At 33.8% G+C, this 13,340-nt stretch overlaps 1 protein-coding gene across 11 annotated transcripts in view; it reads right to left on the minus strand.

The window, feature by feature from the left end:
- Window positions 1-13,340, minus strand: part of MBD5 (methyl-CpG binding domain protein 5) — a 407,333-nt gene that overhangs the window by 255,660 nt on the left and 138,333 nt on the right. The window lies entirely within an intron of this gene.

The raw sequence follows: 13,340 nt of genomic DNA on the forward strand, positions 1-13,340 counted from the left end.
CCATAATGGATGTACCAATTTACATTCACCCTTAGGGTTCCCTTTTCTCCACACCATTGCCAACACATGTTGTTTATTTATTTTTTGATAACAGCCATTCTTACAGGTGTGAGGTGATATCTCATTGTGGTTTTGATTTGCATTTCCCTGATGATTAGTGAGGCTGAACTCCTTTCCCGGTACCTGTTGGCCACCTGTACGTCTTTTTTTGAAAAATTTCTATTCAGGTCCTATGCCCATTTTTAAACCAGATTGTCCACTTTTTGGCTATTGAGTTGTATGAGTTCTTCATATATTTTGGATATTAACCTCTTATCTGGTGTGTGGTCATAAATAGCTTTTAAATTCTCAATGAACTCAGGTGGGTTCTTAATGTTCCCTGGTCAGTCAGGTTTTACCGCCAAAATGTACTGAGGGAAAAAGAACCTTTTGTATTGCAGAGCCTTTTACCTTTTAGAATTGCAATTATAGACCTGTATTAACTCTACCCATGGAAACACAATATATTACCATATACCTAAATGATAAATTGTGTCCTTTTATTCATTCACATACTTCACTATACATGAAACGCAATCTTGTTCTTAGTCATGGTATTCAATGACTGAAATCTAACACTACATATTTGACTCTCACTAAATACAGGTAGTAACTTAGTACCCACTAGTAAAGGGTCTCATTGTTGAGTTATTTCTGGATTTGTGTATATTTCCTAGAAGCAGCTTATACAGAGAATTCAGAAAAGAGAACTCAGTTGGGTCAAGTGAAAATGCTCTATCACATGGCATGTGGTGTATTCATTCAATGTCTAACTATTGTCTCCAACACTGCAACATCATGCCTTGCATTGCTTCTGGATGTATCCCATCCACATTCCCTCTTTGCTATTGATTGTGGGTTATAATTATTTATATCTTTTATATATGTTTGGTTCAGCCTTTGATATTTGCCTCCTTTCATTTCCAACTTCTTTTTTTCCCCCTCTGTATGTTCCCTTACAAGCTGTTTTCACTAGATGTTCAATCTGGCTAATAATCGTTCCAACTCTTTTGATATTTTGTAAGCATTTGTTTCATAGTCTCATAAAGTTTTTACACACTAAAACTTTTAAGCATTTTGAGTTAACAAATGATCAGAAACACATAAAATCCATATAAACAATTTTATATACTATATTAAGCTCAAAATAAGTATGACGTTCATTTTTAAAACTGCATAATATAAGCTTAATTGTAAAAAGATTAAATAAGTAAGCACTCTGAAATGCATTGCTGCCTTAAATGGTCACTACCTGCCTGTCACCTCAATTTTTAAAAATTTATTTATTTATTTTTGCTATACAGTAGGTCCTTGTTGGTTATCCCTCTTAAGCACAGCAGTGTGTACTTCTCAATCCCAAACTCCCAGTCCATCCCCACCCCCCTCAATTTTTTAATTGAGATCTATCTTATATTTGCCACCTGCTAATATAGTAAGAATAAGAAGCATGGTTTATTAAGGATCATTTGATGCTTGTACATTTATGTCTTGAATGAGCATGTAAAAAACGTTCAGCTAAACCTTGGGGAAACATATCTAAGTTTTGTATAAATATAAATAAGCATACATGTATTCCTTTAAAAATTATTAAGATGAGAACATTCTATGTATAATGTCCTATAACTCAGTTTAAAAATAAATTTAACAAGGGTATCCTTCCATTATACCACAGAGATCTGCTTGTTTAGACTGGATGAGACCTAAGTCATGCAGCTGAATGCAGCTGGAGAAAAACCAATAAATATACTGACTGGTCTCACTTTTAAATTCATGAAGAACTCAAGTTGGCTCTTAACACTCTCAGCCAATCATAGTATAATTTCTTAGGCCATTCAATCTCTCATTTTCCTAGATAATGTCTTCACACCTCCTGTTCCTTGAGTCCTCTCTCTCTCGCACTCCACATCTAGTCTATCAGGAATCCAGTTGATTTAATTTCAAATTACATCCAAGCTCCAATGACTTCTCACCACTTCCACTGCTATTCCTCTGGTCTAAGGCACCATTATTTCCAAATTACGTCCCAGGTTTTACACTTGCTCCCCATCAGCCTATTTGTAATAATTATCATTGGTAAAACCAGAGTAAGCTTTTCAGAAATTTGTCAGATCATGTTACTTCTCTGCTAAGACAAAGTCCAATGGATATCATTATCTTTTTGGCCCCATATCCTACCACTATCCCTCTTGCTCTGCTAAAGACACACTGGCCTCTAACCCTTTTATTTAAAACATCTGACATGTCCCTCTCCCAAGGAGTCTACACTGGTTGTTCTCGCTACCTGGGAACATTCTTTCCTCAGATATCCACATGACTAACCCCCTTGCTTCTTTTAAGTCTTTGCTTAAATTTGCTCTTTCTTGATAAGACTTACCCTGCTAATCATATTTAACATTGCAACACCTTCTCCCAATTCCACTGACACTGCCAATACAACTTACTCTGTTTTATGTTTTTTTTCATAGCACATATTATCTTCTGAGGTACAACACTATGTATGTATTATGATTATTTTTAAATGTTCCTCTCCCACCACTTGAAGGTAAGCTCCATGAGGGTTTGGATCTTTGTTTTGTTCACTGATCCCAAGCACCTAAAACACTGCCTGGCACAAAGTAGGCCCTCAATAAATATTTGAGGAAAAAAATGAACAAAAGTTTATTCATTTAAGATATATATTTATTTTAATAATTTTTAAAAGCTTAAAATATTTTATAGTAAAATTTACCTCCCACTCCTGTTCTCCATCTATCTAATTCCTATTCTCGCTCCATGAGATAATATCATCACTGTTATTAATTCCTTGTGTATCCTTGCAGTGATTTTTCTGCATAAGTAAGCATATAAAAATGAACATTCTCTTCCCCATTATCTTTGAACCACAAAGGTAGCATCCTATACATACTGTTCTGTATGTGTAATATTTTAATTGTAACTTGAAAAACTAGACCATGAAGATTTTTCTTTATTAGAGATAGCAAGTTCCTGGTTTGCTTTTAACAGATGCATAGTATTTCATCTGGATAGCCCATAGTTAAATTTGTCCCATATAGATGCACATTAGGTCTCTCCAACATTTGCTATTAAATATTGCTAAGAATAACTTTGTACCTATCTCATAAAGTAATATATCAGTGGATAAACTCCTAGAAGTAATTAACTAGGTCATTGGAAAACATGCTTTTCTAATTTTGACAGATACTGCCAATTACCCTCCATATGATTTGTGTCAATACAGTCCACCAGGAACATAAAGAATGCCTCCATTCTCACCAAAACTATTATATCCAATTTTGAGAATTTCAGAAATTCCAATAGGTGACAGGTAGTAATTCACGGTGGCTTTTCTTTTATTAAGAGTGAAGTTGAAATTTTCATATGCTTATGAGGCATTTGTATTTCTTTTTCTGTAAACAGCCTGTTCATATACTTTGTCATTTTTCTGACTGCAACATTAGTCTTTTAAATTATTTTGTATTTTTTAGGTATATTTTAAAAAATTTAGCCACTTTGGTGTTGGGAAAGCTGGACAGCCACATGTAAATCAATGAAGTTAGAACACTCCCTCACACCATACAGAAAAATAAACTCAAAATGGCTTAAAGACTTAAAAGATATGACCCCATAAAACTCCTAGAACAGAACATAGGCAAAACAGTCTCTGACATAAATTGTAGCAATGTTTTCTTAGGTCAATCTCCCTAGGAAAAAGAAATAAAAGCAAAAAGAAACAAATGGGGCCTAATGAAACTTATAAGCTTTTGCACAGAAAAGGAAACCATAAACAACAAAAAGACAACCTAAGGAGTGGAAGAAAATATCTCAAATGATGTGACCCACAAGGGCTTAATTTTCAAAACATACAAACAGCTCATACAACTCAATATTAAAAAAACAAACAACCTAATCAAAAAATGGGCAGAAGACCTAAAGAGACATTTCTCCAAAGAAGACATACAGATGGCTAACAGGTACATGAGACAATGCTCAAAATCACTAATTATTAGAGTAATGCAAATCAAAACTACAATGAGGTATCACCTCACACTGTTCAGAATGGCCATCATCAAAAAGCCTGCAAATGATAAATGTGCGAGAGGGTATGGAGAAAAAGGAAACTTCCTACACTGTTGGTGGGAATATAAATTGGTGCAGCCACTATGGAGAACAGTATGTAGGTTCCTTAAGAAACTAAAAATAGAGTTACCATATGATCCAGCGATCCCACTCCTGGGCATATATCTAGAAAAGACGAAAACTCTAATTCAAAAAGACACATGCAACCCAATGTTCACAGCAGCACTATTTACAATAGCCAAGATATGGAAGCAACCCAAGTGTCAATCAGCACAGGATGGATAAAGAAGATGTGGTAAATATATACAATGGAATATTACTCAGCCATAAAAAAGAACAAAAATAATGCCATTTGCAGTGACATGGATGGACCTAGAGATTATCAAATTTAAGCGAAGTCAGATAAAGACAAATATCATGATATCACTTATTTGTGGAACCTAAAAAAATGATACAAAGGAACTTATTTACAAAACAGAAACAGACTCACAGACATAGAAAACAACCTAATGGTTACCAAAGGTGAAAGGAGGGAGGATAAGTTAGGCATTTGGGATTAAAAGACACACACCTACTATACATAAAACAGATAAATGACAAGGACCTAATGTACAGCACTGGGAGCTATATTCAGTATCTTGTAATCACCTATAATGGAAAAGAATCTGAAAAAGAATATATATATAACTGAATCACTTTGCTATATACCTGAAACACAATATTGTAAATCAAACTATACTACAATAAATTTTTTTTTTTAAATTTAGTCACTTCGGGCTTCCCTGGTGGCACAGTGGTGGGGAGTCTGCCTGCCGATGCGGGGGACGTGGGTTCGTGCCCCGGTCTGGGAGGATCCCACGTGCCGCGGAGCGGCTGGGTCCGTGAGCCATGGCCCCTGGGCCTGCGCGTCCGGAGCCTGTGCTCCGCGGCGGGAGAGGCCACAGCAGTGAGAGGCCTGCGTACTCCCCGCAAAAAAAAAAAAAAAAAAAAATTTAGTCACTTCAGTAAGAATTGCAAACTTTTTTTTTCTATGTACAAGTTTGTCTTTTGAGTTTTGCTTCTATGTGTGTGTGTTTGTGTTGCAAAATGAGGTCAGATTTATTAGTCATGTCATTTTGCAGCTTATAGATCTTGTTTTGAAGACGTTTTTCTACTCTAAAGTCAAAATAAGAAAAAATGAAACCACTCCCGTGTTTACTGAGACCCTCTGTAGCTTCATATTTTACATTTAAATATTTGGTACATTTATAATATATCTTGGTGTATGGTGTGAGGTATGGATTCAACTTTTCTTTCCAGATGGCTAACCAGTTGTCCCAACATGTATTAAACAATTGCCCACTGATATGAGATGCCATCTTTATTATTTTCAATATTCCTGCATTTATTAAGTCTATTGCTAAGTTTATAATCCTGTTCATTCTGTCATTTCATACACCAATATAGCCGTTTCCAAATAGGTTTCTGTGAGAGAATTAAATTCTACAAAAATATGTGAATAAAATTTTCTTAACTATCCCAAGGGTAGTATTTTCCTGATTTTCCCAAGAATGGTACATAGTATCATTCTAGATGCATAGGAAGTTAATTCACTACATACATTGGCTAAATAATGGCTACCCAAAGTTATCACATCCTAATCCCTGTAAACTGTAAATGTCACCTTATAAGGAAGAAGGGTCTTTCCAGATGTGATTAAATCAAGGATTCTGAAATGAGGACATTGTCCTGGATTATTCAGGTGAGTCCTAAACGCAATCACAAGGGCCCTTATAAGAGAAAATCAGACACACACAGAAATGGAGGAGGCAATGTGGCCATGGAGCCCAAGACTGAAGTGGGGATGTGGCCATAAGCCAAGGAATGCTGGCAGCCACCACAAGCTTGAAGAGGTGAGGAAACAATTCTCCCTGGAGCCTTAGAAGGAGAATAGCCCTTGATTTTGATTTTGGGCCAGGGACACTACTTTCAGACTTCTGGCATCTGGAACTGTGAGAGAACAAAAAATCTGTTGTATTAAACCACCAAGTTTGTGGTAATTGTTATAGAAGCCATAGGAAACTAATAATATTCTTAGGTTTATGGCACATACTCAAACAATATACGTAAGCACAATGTGGCACTAGGGCTTAATTTAAAATTATTTTGTTACACATGAAAATTACCCATACGTATACATTAATCTTGTGTCACAATAGCTTATTGAATGCTATTATTTGTAGTAGTCACTCAGTTGATTAAGTAAAATCCACTGGATGGTAGTTCCAAGTATATAATCATATGATCTGCACATGGAGCTTTTAACTTCATCTTTCTAAATTTCTTTTATAGTTCTAGTATTTTTCTCTTGGCTTTTTGCCCTCATCACAACATCAAATGATAGTCATGACAGTGGGCATCTTTGCAATGTTCCTGACTTGTGCAAATGCTTTCAGTGTTTCCTCATTCTTCCCTCACCCCCACGCCTGGCTGATTTGTTTTGTACTGAGAGAATTAATAAACTTTCCAAGTCTGGTGTGTTTTTGACTATTTTCCCTTGTACCTACATTGTTTTTGCTTTATAAGTGTTGGCACCATGTTATTTGGTTTGCAGATATTCATAACTGCTACATCTTCATTGTGTATTGTACTTTTTGCATTAAAAAATGACTTTGTTCATCTCATTTGATGTTTATGTGGAACGATTGGTCTGGCCTGACATTAAGTATTTGCTTGCCTTTATCTGTCTTAATTTTAATTTTTATCCTTCTTTAGTTTTCAGTATTTTGAAAGCAATTTCTTGTATATATCAGAAAATAGCATTTTGCTCTGTGATTTAGTTGGAAATCCACTTTCTAAAAAACCAACACAAGCTAAAAGCCCATTTACATTAATTTTTCTCTCGGCTGATTCCCTTCAGTACAATCTTAAATGATAATTGTGACAGTGGGCATCTGATAAATGGAATTGCTTTTCATTCTTTTTATTTTAACTTACTTTAGGGATTTTTTTTTAAAAGAAATATTTTATCATTAGTTATCTTGTTTCTCTCCATGTGTAGCTTCTCTGTACATATCTTTGTTCCAGTAGTTATGTTTTTATAACTCTATGCAACTTTGTATTTATAAATTAACTTAGGTAATTTATACAACTTTGTCTTTTATTTCTCTATTCAAAATCTATTAGTTCACTTCTATAAGCAATTAAGATATTAGCATATTTCCTGTTACTCTGTCCTGCTCTTTCTTTCCTTCATACTTCAGTTAATACTTTTTAGTACTTTCCTCTGTACTGTTAAACTCTGCTAATACTTTTATTATTTGCAGCTTTAATGGACATTCTTTAAGTTTCAAGTATTAAAGAAGTGGAAATCAACAAACTTATAACTACAAAACCCAGGAGGAAAAGGGGAGAAAATAGGTCAAGGTAGTGAGTAATTTCTATTTTTAGAGAATAGAACATAGTGTTTATATTTTGTTCTCATCTTTATTTTACAGTTAAATCCTTTCAATGCTCACTGCTTATCCTTCTGTGGTAATTTAAGGTATTTCCAACTGAATGGCAGTAGTTCATCTTCTAGGAATTTTTTTCAAAACAATATTCTTTGAGTTCAAAACTGTCTGTAGTCTTTATACCTAAAGACACTTTGAATTTAAAATACAAAATACTTTGTTTTTTATATGGTCATGTAGATGTTACTCCACTTTCAACTGGCCCTAAATGTTACTGTGGATACATCAGAGACAAGGGCAAATATTTTTCCCCATTTCCCTCTAATCAGTGACTTAATCATTCTTTCTTCATGTTTAAAGTCTGGAAGTTCATGAAGCTATGTCTCAGTACTGACAGTTCTTGGTTAATTTTCCCTGGCCCATGGTGTGCCTTTTCCATATGTACCTTCTATTTTATAAAAGATATTAAATTTTATCCTTAAATATTTGTTCTTTTTTTTCTTTAGTGTCTATCTCAATTTATCTATCAATACTTATAGACATAACACACAAAATTTTTTCTATAATTATTCTATTCTTTCTTTGGCTTCTTTTGTTCATTCTTCTCATTTTAACCTTTTATATTCCTTAAAAGTAATTTCCATAATGTCTAGTCTCTTCTCTGTTCTTTCCAACTTCAACTTTGAAGTAAGTATTTCTTAAGTTTGTTTTGGCCAGCTCATAATTCACCTTCTGTCATTTTATAACATGTTTCCCAGAGTTCTTGCTTTCTGGATCAGTTCCGCTCCTAGAGTTGATTTCTTTATTCATTTTCTCTCTTCTCTCTCTGTCTCTGTGTCTTTCTATCCATCACTCCATGTCTCTCTCTTTCCTTTTCTTTCTTTATGGAGAAATACATTTAAATATATTTTCAGTAATATTAGGATTCAGTTGTAATCTCCAAACTCTGAAATAGGCAAAAGCAGCTGAGACCTGATAGTAGCCACATGAGCGTAAGTGAAGAGAAGCAGTTTTGGAGAAATGTAGTGGTAAAGGACACCATGGTGTGGATCTCAGAAACTGATGGCAAAAAATATGCCCTGAAGGTACATAACACACCCTAAGTTGTTACAGGCCTTGTTTATAATCACAGGTATGGGAACACAGGTGAGTTGTGTTATCAGCAGAATCCAGTAGACTCCGTTAGATTTAGAGAAGTAAAGAAGGTAGGGGTTACACACAGAATACATAAACAAGCCATATTTACAGGAAATATTTTGTGTCTGTGGCAGCAGAGAAGACTGCTCCTTGGAAAGCAAATTGGGAACAATACTCTGGACCCTCTCCACCAACACACACACACACACACACACACACACACACACACACACGCATACATGCCAGGTAAAACCATTACATTCGGTCATGAGTAATAAAAAAAAGGACTAGCATGGCACTGATAACAAGGATACTCTAAGCGAATGAAAAGAATAGCAAAACATAATGACAGGCAGCAACTGATCACTAGAAAAATGTTACTACAATGCAAGGGAGAGGTTGGAAAATGGAACATTTTCATGTTTGTTAGCCATCTGTATTTCTTCGTTGATAAATTACATGTTCAAGTCTTATAAAAATGGGTTGTCTTTTCCATATTGAATTGTTGACACTCTTTGTATATTAAGAAAATCAGCATCTTCCTTGTTGTAGCTACTAACTATTAATTCTTAGGTTTTGAAGTGCTTTTTAAAGTTAATTTATAGATCTTTCTAATTATTTAAAATTTTTATAGTAAAAATTACACATCTATTATTTTATGGCTTTTAAAGAGTTGCTTTTAAAACAAAATACTAATGTCATAGTTATCATCCAATGTTTTCCAAAGATGTTTTAAATTTCAGAAATCACATCAATCCTATGTTCAAAACCCACCAATGGCTTCTTGTAGAGTTAAAATAAAACCTAAACTTTAAATTCCTTAATAAGACCTCTAAGTCTCATACATAATTTGCCCCAGCAAGAATCTTTTTAGGGGAGATATATATATATCTTATATATATATATATATATAGATATATATATATATATAAAAATAAAACTTTATATATAGTTTTTTTTAAGTAAGAAAGAATTAAAAAGAAATAAAGATATAGTATGAAAGTGTGTAAGAAAAACTGAAATAAGATGGTAGAAACACATTCAAATGCATCAAAAATTATAACTATTATATGTTTATTTATCATTTCTTTTTGTTAGTGGGTCTATGAACTTCCTGCTTGTGCTCTCTACTCTTTTTTCTTTTTGTACATGGAAATACCTTTAATTATTCTTCTGATAATAAATGGTTACAATAAAGTGTCAAACTCTGGAGATAAAGTAAAAATCTTCCAAAGTTAACTACAATTTGGTATATACTGTACAGGACATTAGACTGGATGGTTGCCTATTTTTTTCCGAACACTTAACCTTCCCTGAACATAATAACCTTACTTGTTCTTTTGTCAAAATACTTACCTTTTACACAACCTTAACACACGTAACCAGCAGTATGGCAAAGGTTTTAAGAGATGTAAAGAAGTCAATTCAGAGCATTGTTAACCAAAGTTTCTGGTTATAGAATAGTAGAAAACTATTGGAGTTCAGGATTAATTTAGGTATGTGTCAGCGGCAGTTTAAGTCAAGCAAGATTGGGCAGATCAGAGCCCACTGGTCAGGGTTAGGACATTAGCTCAAAACAGAGTGACTATTACATGGCTCAGATGTGGACACTGAGATTGTCTAGGTATTTCCTGACTGAAAGGAAAGTGGGTCTGGGCTATTATACCTGCAGGTGGGAGGACAATCAGGTGTTAGCAGTACCCATGAGAGGGGGACTGGAAGAAGCTGAGGGGAAAACTTGAATAGATCAAAAGGAATTAAAGACATAAATAGCATTCAAAGAAATCTCACAACCAGATACTTTTACATATGAGTTTTAACATACATTAAAGAAACAGTAAATTCGTATTATATAAAGTTATTCTAGAAAACAGAAAAAGAGTAAAAGCTGCTCATCTCATTTTATAAGGCCAGTGTAATCTTAATTGCAAAACCAGACAAGGAAAATGAAGAAAAAAGTATAGCACATTCCACTTAAGAATGTAGATTCTAAAATCCTAAATAAAATATTTGCTAACCAAATACAGTAATGTATTAAAATAATGCACCATGGTCAAGTAGGGTGTAAACTAGTAATGCAGGCATGGTTTAACATTAGAAATTCTATCCATATAATTCACAACATTAATATACCAGGATAAATATCACATGATTATTTTAACAGATGTATAAAAAACATTTTATGGGTTTGAAAGTTATTTATGGTAAGAATGCATAACAAGCTAGAAATAAGAACCTTTCTTAATTTGGTAAAGGTTTTATATTAAAAACCTTCAGCAAGCATTATGCTTAAGTGAGAAATTAGATATATTCTCTTTAAGATTAGGCATAAGATGAAAATGCCTACTGTCAGTACTACCATTTAACATAGTTCCAGAGGAACTGACCAAAGGTATTGGAAAGAAGAAAGAAGTAAAAGTATGCAAGGATAAGGAAATTAGAAATAAAACCGTCATTATGTATAGTTGATAATATGATCATCTCCCTATAAAAATGAAAGAGAGTACAGTAATGTTATTAAGAATGAGAATTCAGTGTTAGAACCAAGGTCAAGTTTCAAAAACTCAGTAGCATTTCTGTACACCAGCAGCAGACTTCAAGAAAATATTTTTAATTGAATATTTAAAACATGAATATCTACTTAAAGGACATCATGCATAAAATTAAAAAGTTGAAAAAATGGAAGATTGTTTTTAATATCTAAAACTGATAGGAAATGAAGATCTAAAATATATAATAAACTCTTAAAGAACATTAACCAACAGATAGGAGCCCAAATGAAAAATAAAGAATATGAACAAGGAATTTCAGAAGAGGGACGCCAAAAGGCCAACAAGAATATGAAAGAGATACTCAAACTCATTAGTGATAAGAATTCAGATTAAAACAGTGAGCTACAGAATTACACACATTAGATTGAGAGTATTAGAAAGCTAGATAATGTCAAGGGTTGGCAGGAAGGAGGGGGTTACCACTGGTGAAAGTGTGGTCCAAGTATTTATTTGGCAGAGCACCTGGCAGGACTCAGACAGATTAAGTATAAACCCAGCAATTCTGTTCCTGGGTATATATCCCAAAGAAATCCTTGCAAAGTTCTATGCTAGGAGAAATATGAGGATGTTCATCGTGGCATTGTTTGTTGCAACAGAAAATTGGAAGCAATCTGGGTGGAAATCACTGGAAATGTGGATAGTTAAAACATGATAGCTACAAACCTTGGAATACTATGCAGCAGTTAGAAGCAATGTAAACACAACAACATAAATAAATGATAAAAATGTAGAGATAAGTAAAATGAAACAGCAATAAAGAGAATGAGTTACACAGCACAATACCATTTATGCATATTAAAATTTAATGTGCGTAAGTAGGGGAGAAGGCATAAGATATAGTTAAGACAAGCTCAGCCGTGAGATAACTGTTGAAGCTGAGAGACGGGCACATGAAAGTTCATGATATTATACTCTCTTTTCTTTTTTATTTATTTAAAAATTTCCACTTAAAATATTAAAAAAATACATATATATAAACCAATACTCATGTTCTGAAAATACATATAAACAAAAGAGAACAGTGCAACAGATATTAGACTATCACATTAGAATGATTTCCTATGAGTCCAGGTCAGCAGCATGAGAGTGGAAATGAGAATAAAAGAAAATATATAAATAAATAAAGTGCTTTTCATGGACCAGTGATGACAGTGTGTCATGTGAACTAAGGAATGTGATTAACTCTATTTTCTATGCAAAAGGTACAGTGAAAAGGAAACCTTGGGCTTCCCTGGTGGCACAGTGGTTGAGAGTCTGCCTGCCGATGCAGGGGACACGGGTTCGTGCCCTGGTGCGGGAAGAGGCACAACAGTGAGAGGCCCGCGTACCGCAAAAAAAAAAAAAAAAAAAAAAAAAGGAAACCTTTTTTTTATTTTTTTTTGAATCAGAATGATCTATGTTAGACTGTGGAGATAAAGGAACTATAAAAATAACTGTCTAATTATTATAGTTCAGAAAACAATTTAATAGCTCTTCTAAGCAACCAACTCACCATATAAAACTATAGAAACAAATTAAAAATAAGTAATATTTATATTTTCAAGAGAAGTCATTTTTGACAATAATATTCATCCCAGAAAACTAGCAAAAATCACTAAGCTGCTAACCAGAAATTAAGGGGAACAAATAGACTCTAAGTATCTACACTCAAAAAGAAGAAAAATAGAGAGCAAAGGAAAAAAAAATTCCTGCACCGAGGCTGTATACTGTTTTAGTTGATTCACACAGTAGCAGAAGTGGAGTTTGTCACAGGAAAAATTTTATGCTGATATTGAAAAATTAGGACTTTTCAAAGTATTTCTGGTTTCTTCTGAAAAAAAATAACAAAATTTAATTTTACTGGTCTAATATTCCCACTTAGAAAGGATTCTAGAGCTAAACAAAAGTGTCCCATTAACAGGTCACATATTCTCCAAGGTTCCAGTGTACCTACCTGACACACAAAATTATTTAAAGTACCTTTTTTGCATTTTGTATTCTTTGTATCTCACTCAAAATTTTACCAAGTGTATTCAGAAATTTACTTAGTAACATAAGCATGTGAACAGTCATGGGAGACATGCACAGAATATAAGTGAAAGGATATGGTAAGTCAAAACAAATC

This window comes from Globicephala melas, chromosome 7, assembly GCF_963455315.2.
Source record: "Globicephala melas chromosome 7, mGloMel1.2, whole genome shotgun sequence".
Lineage (NCBI taxonomy): Eukaryota > Metazoa > Chordata > Mammalia > Artiodactyla > Delphinidae > Globicephala > Globicephala melas.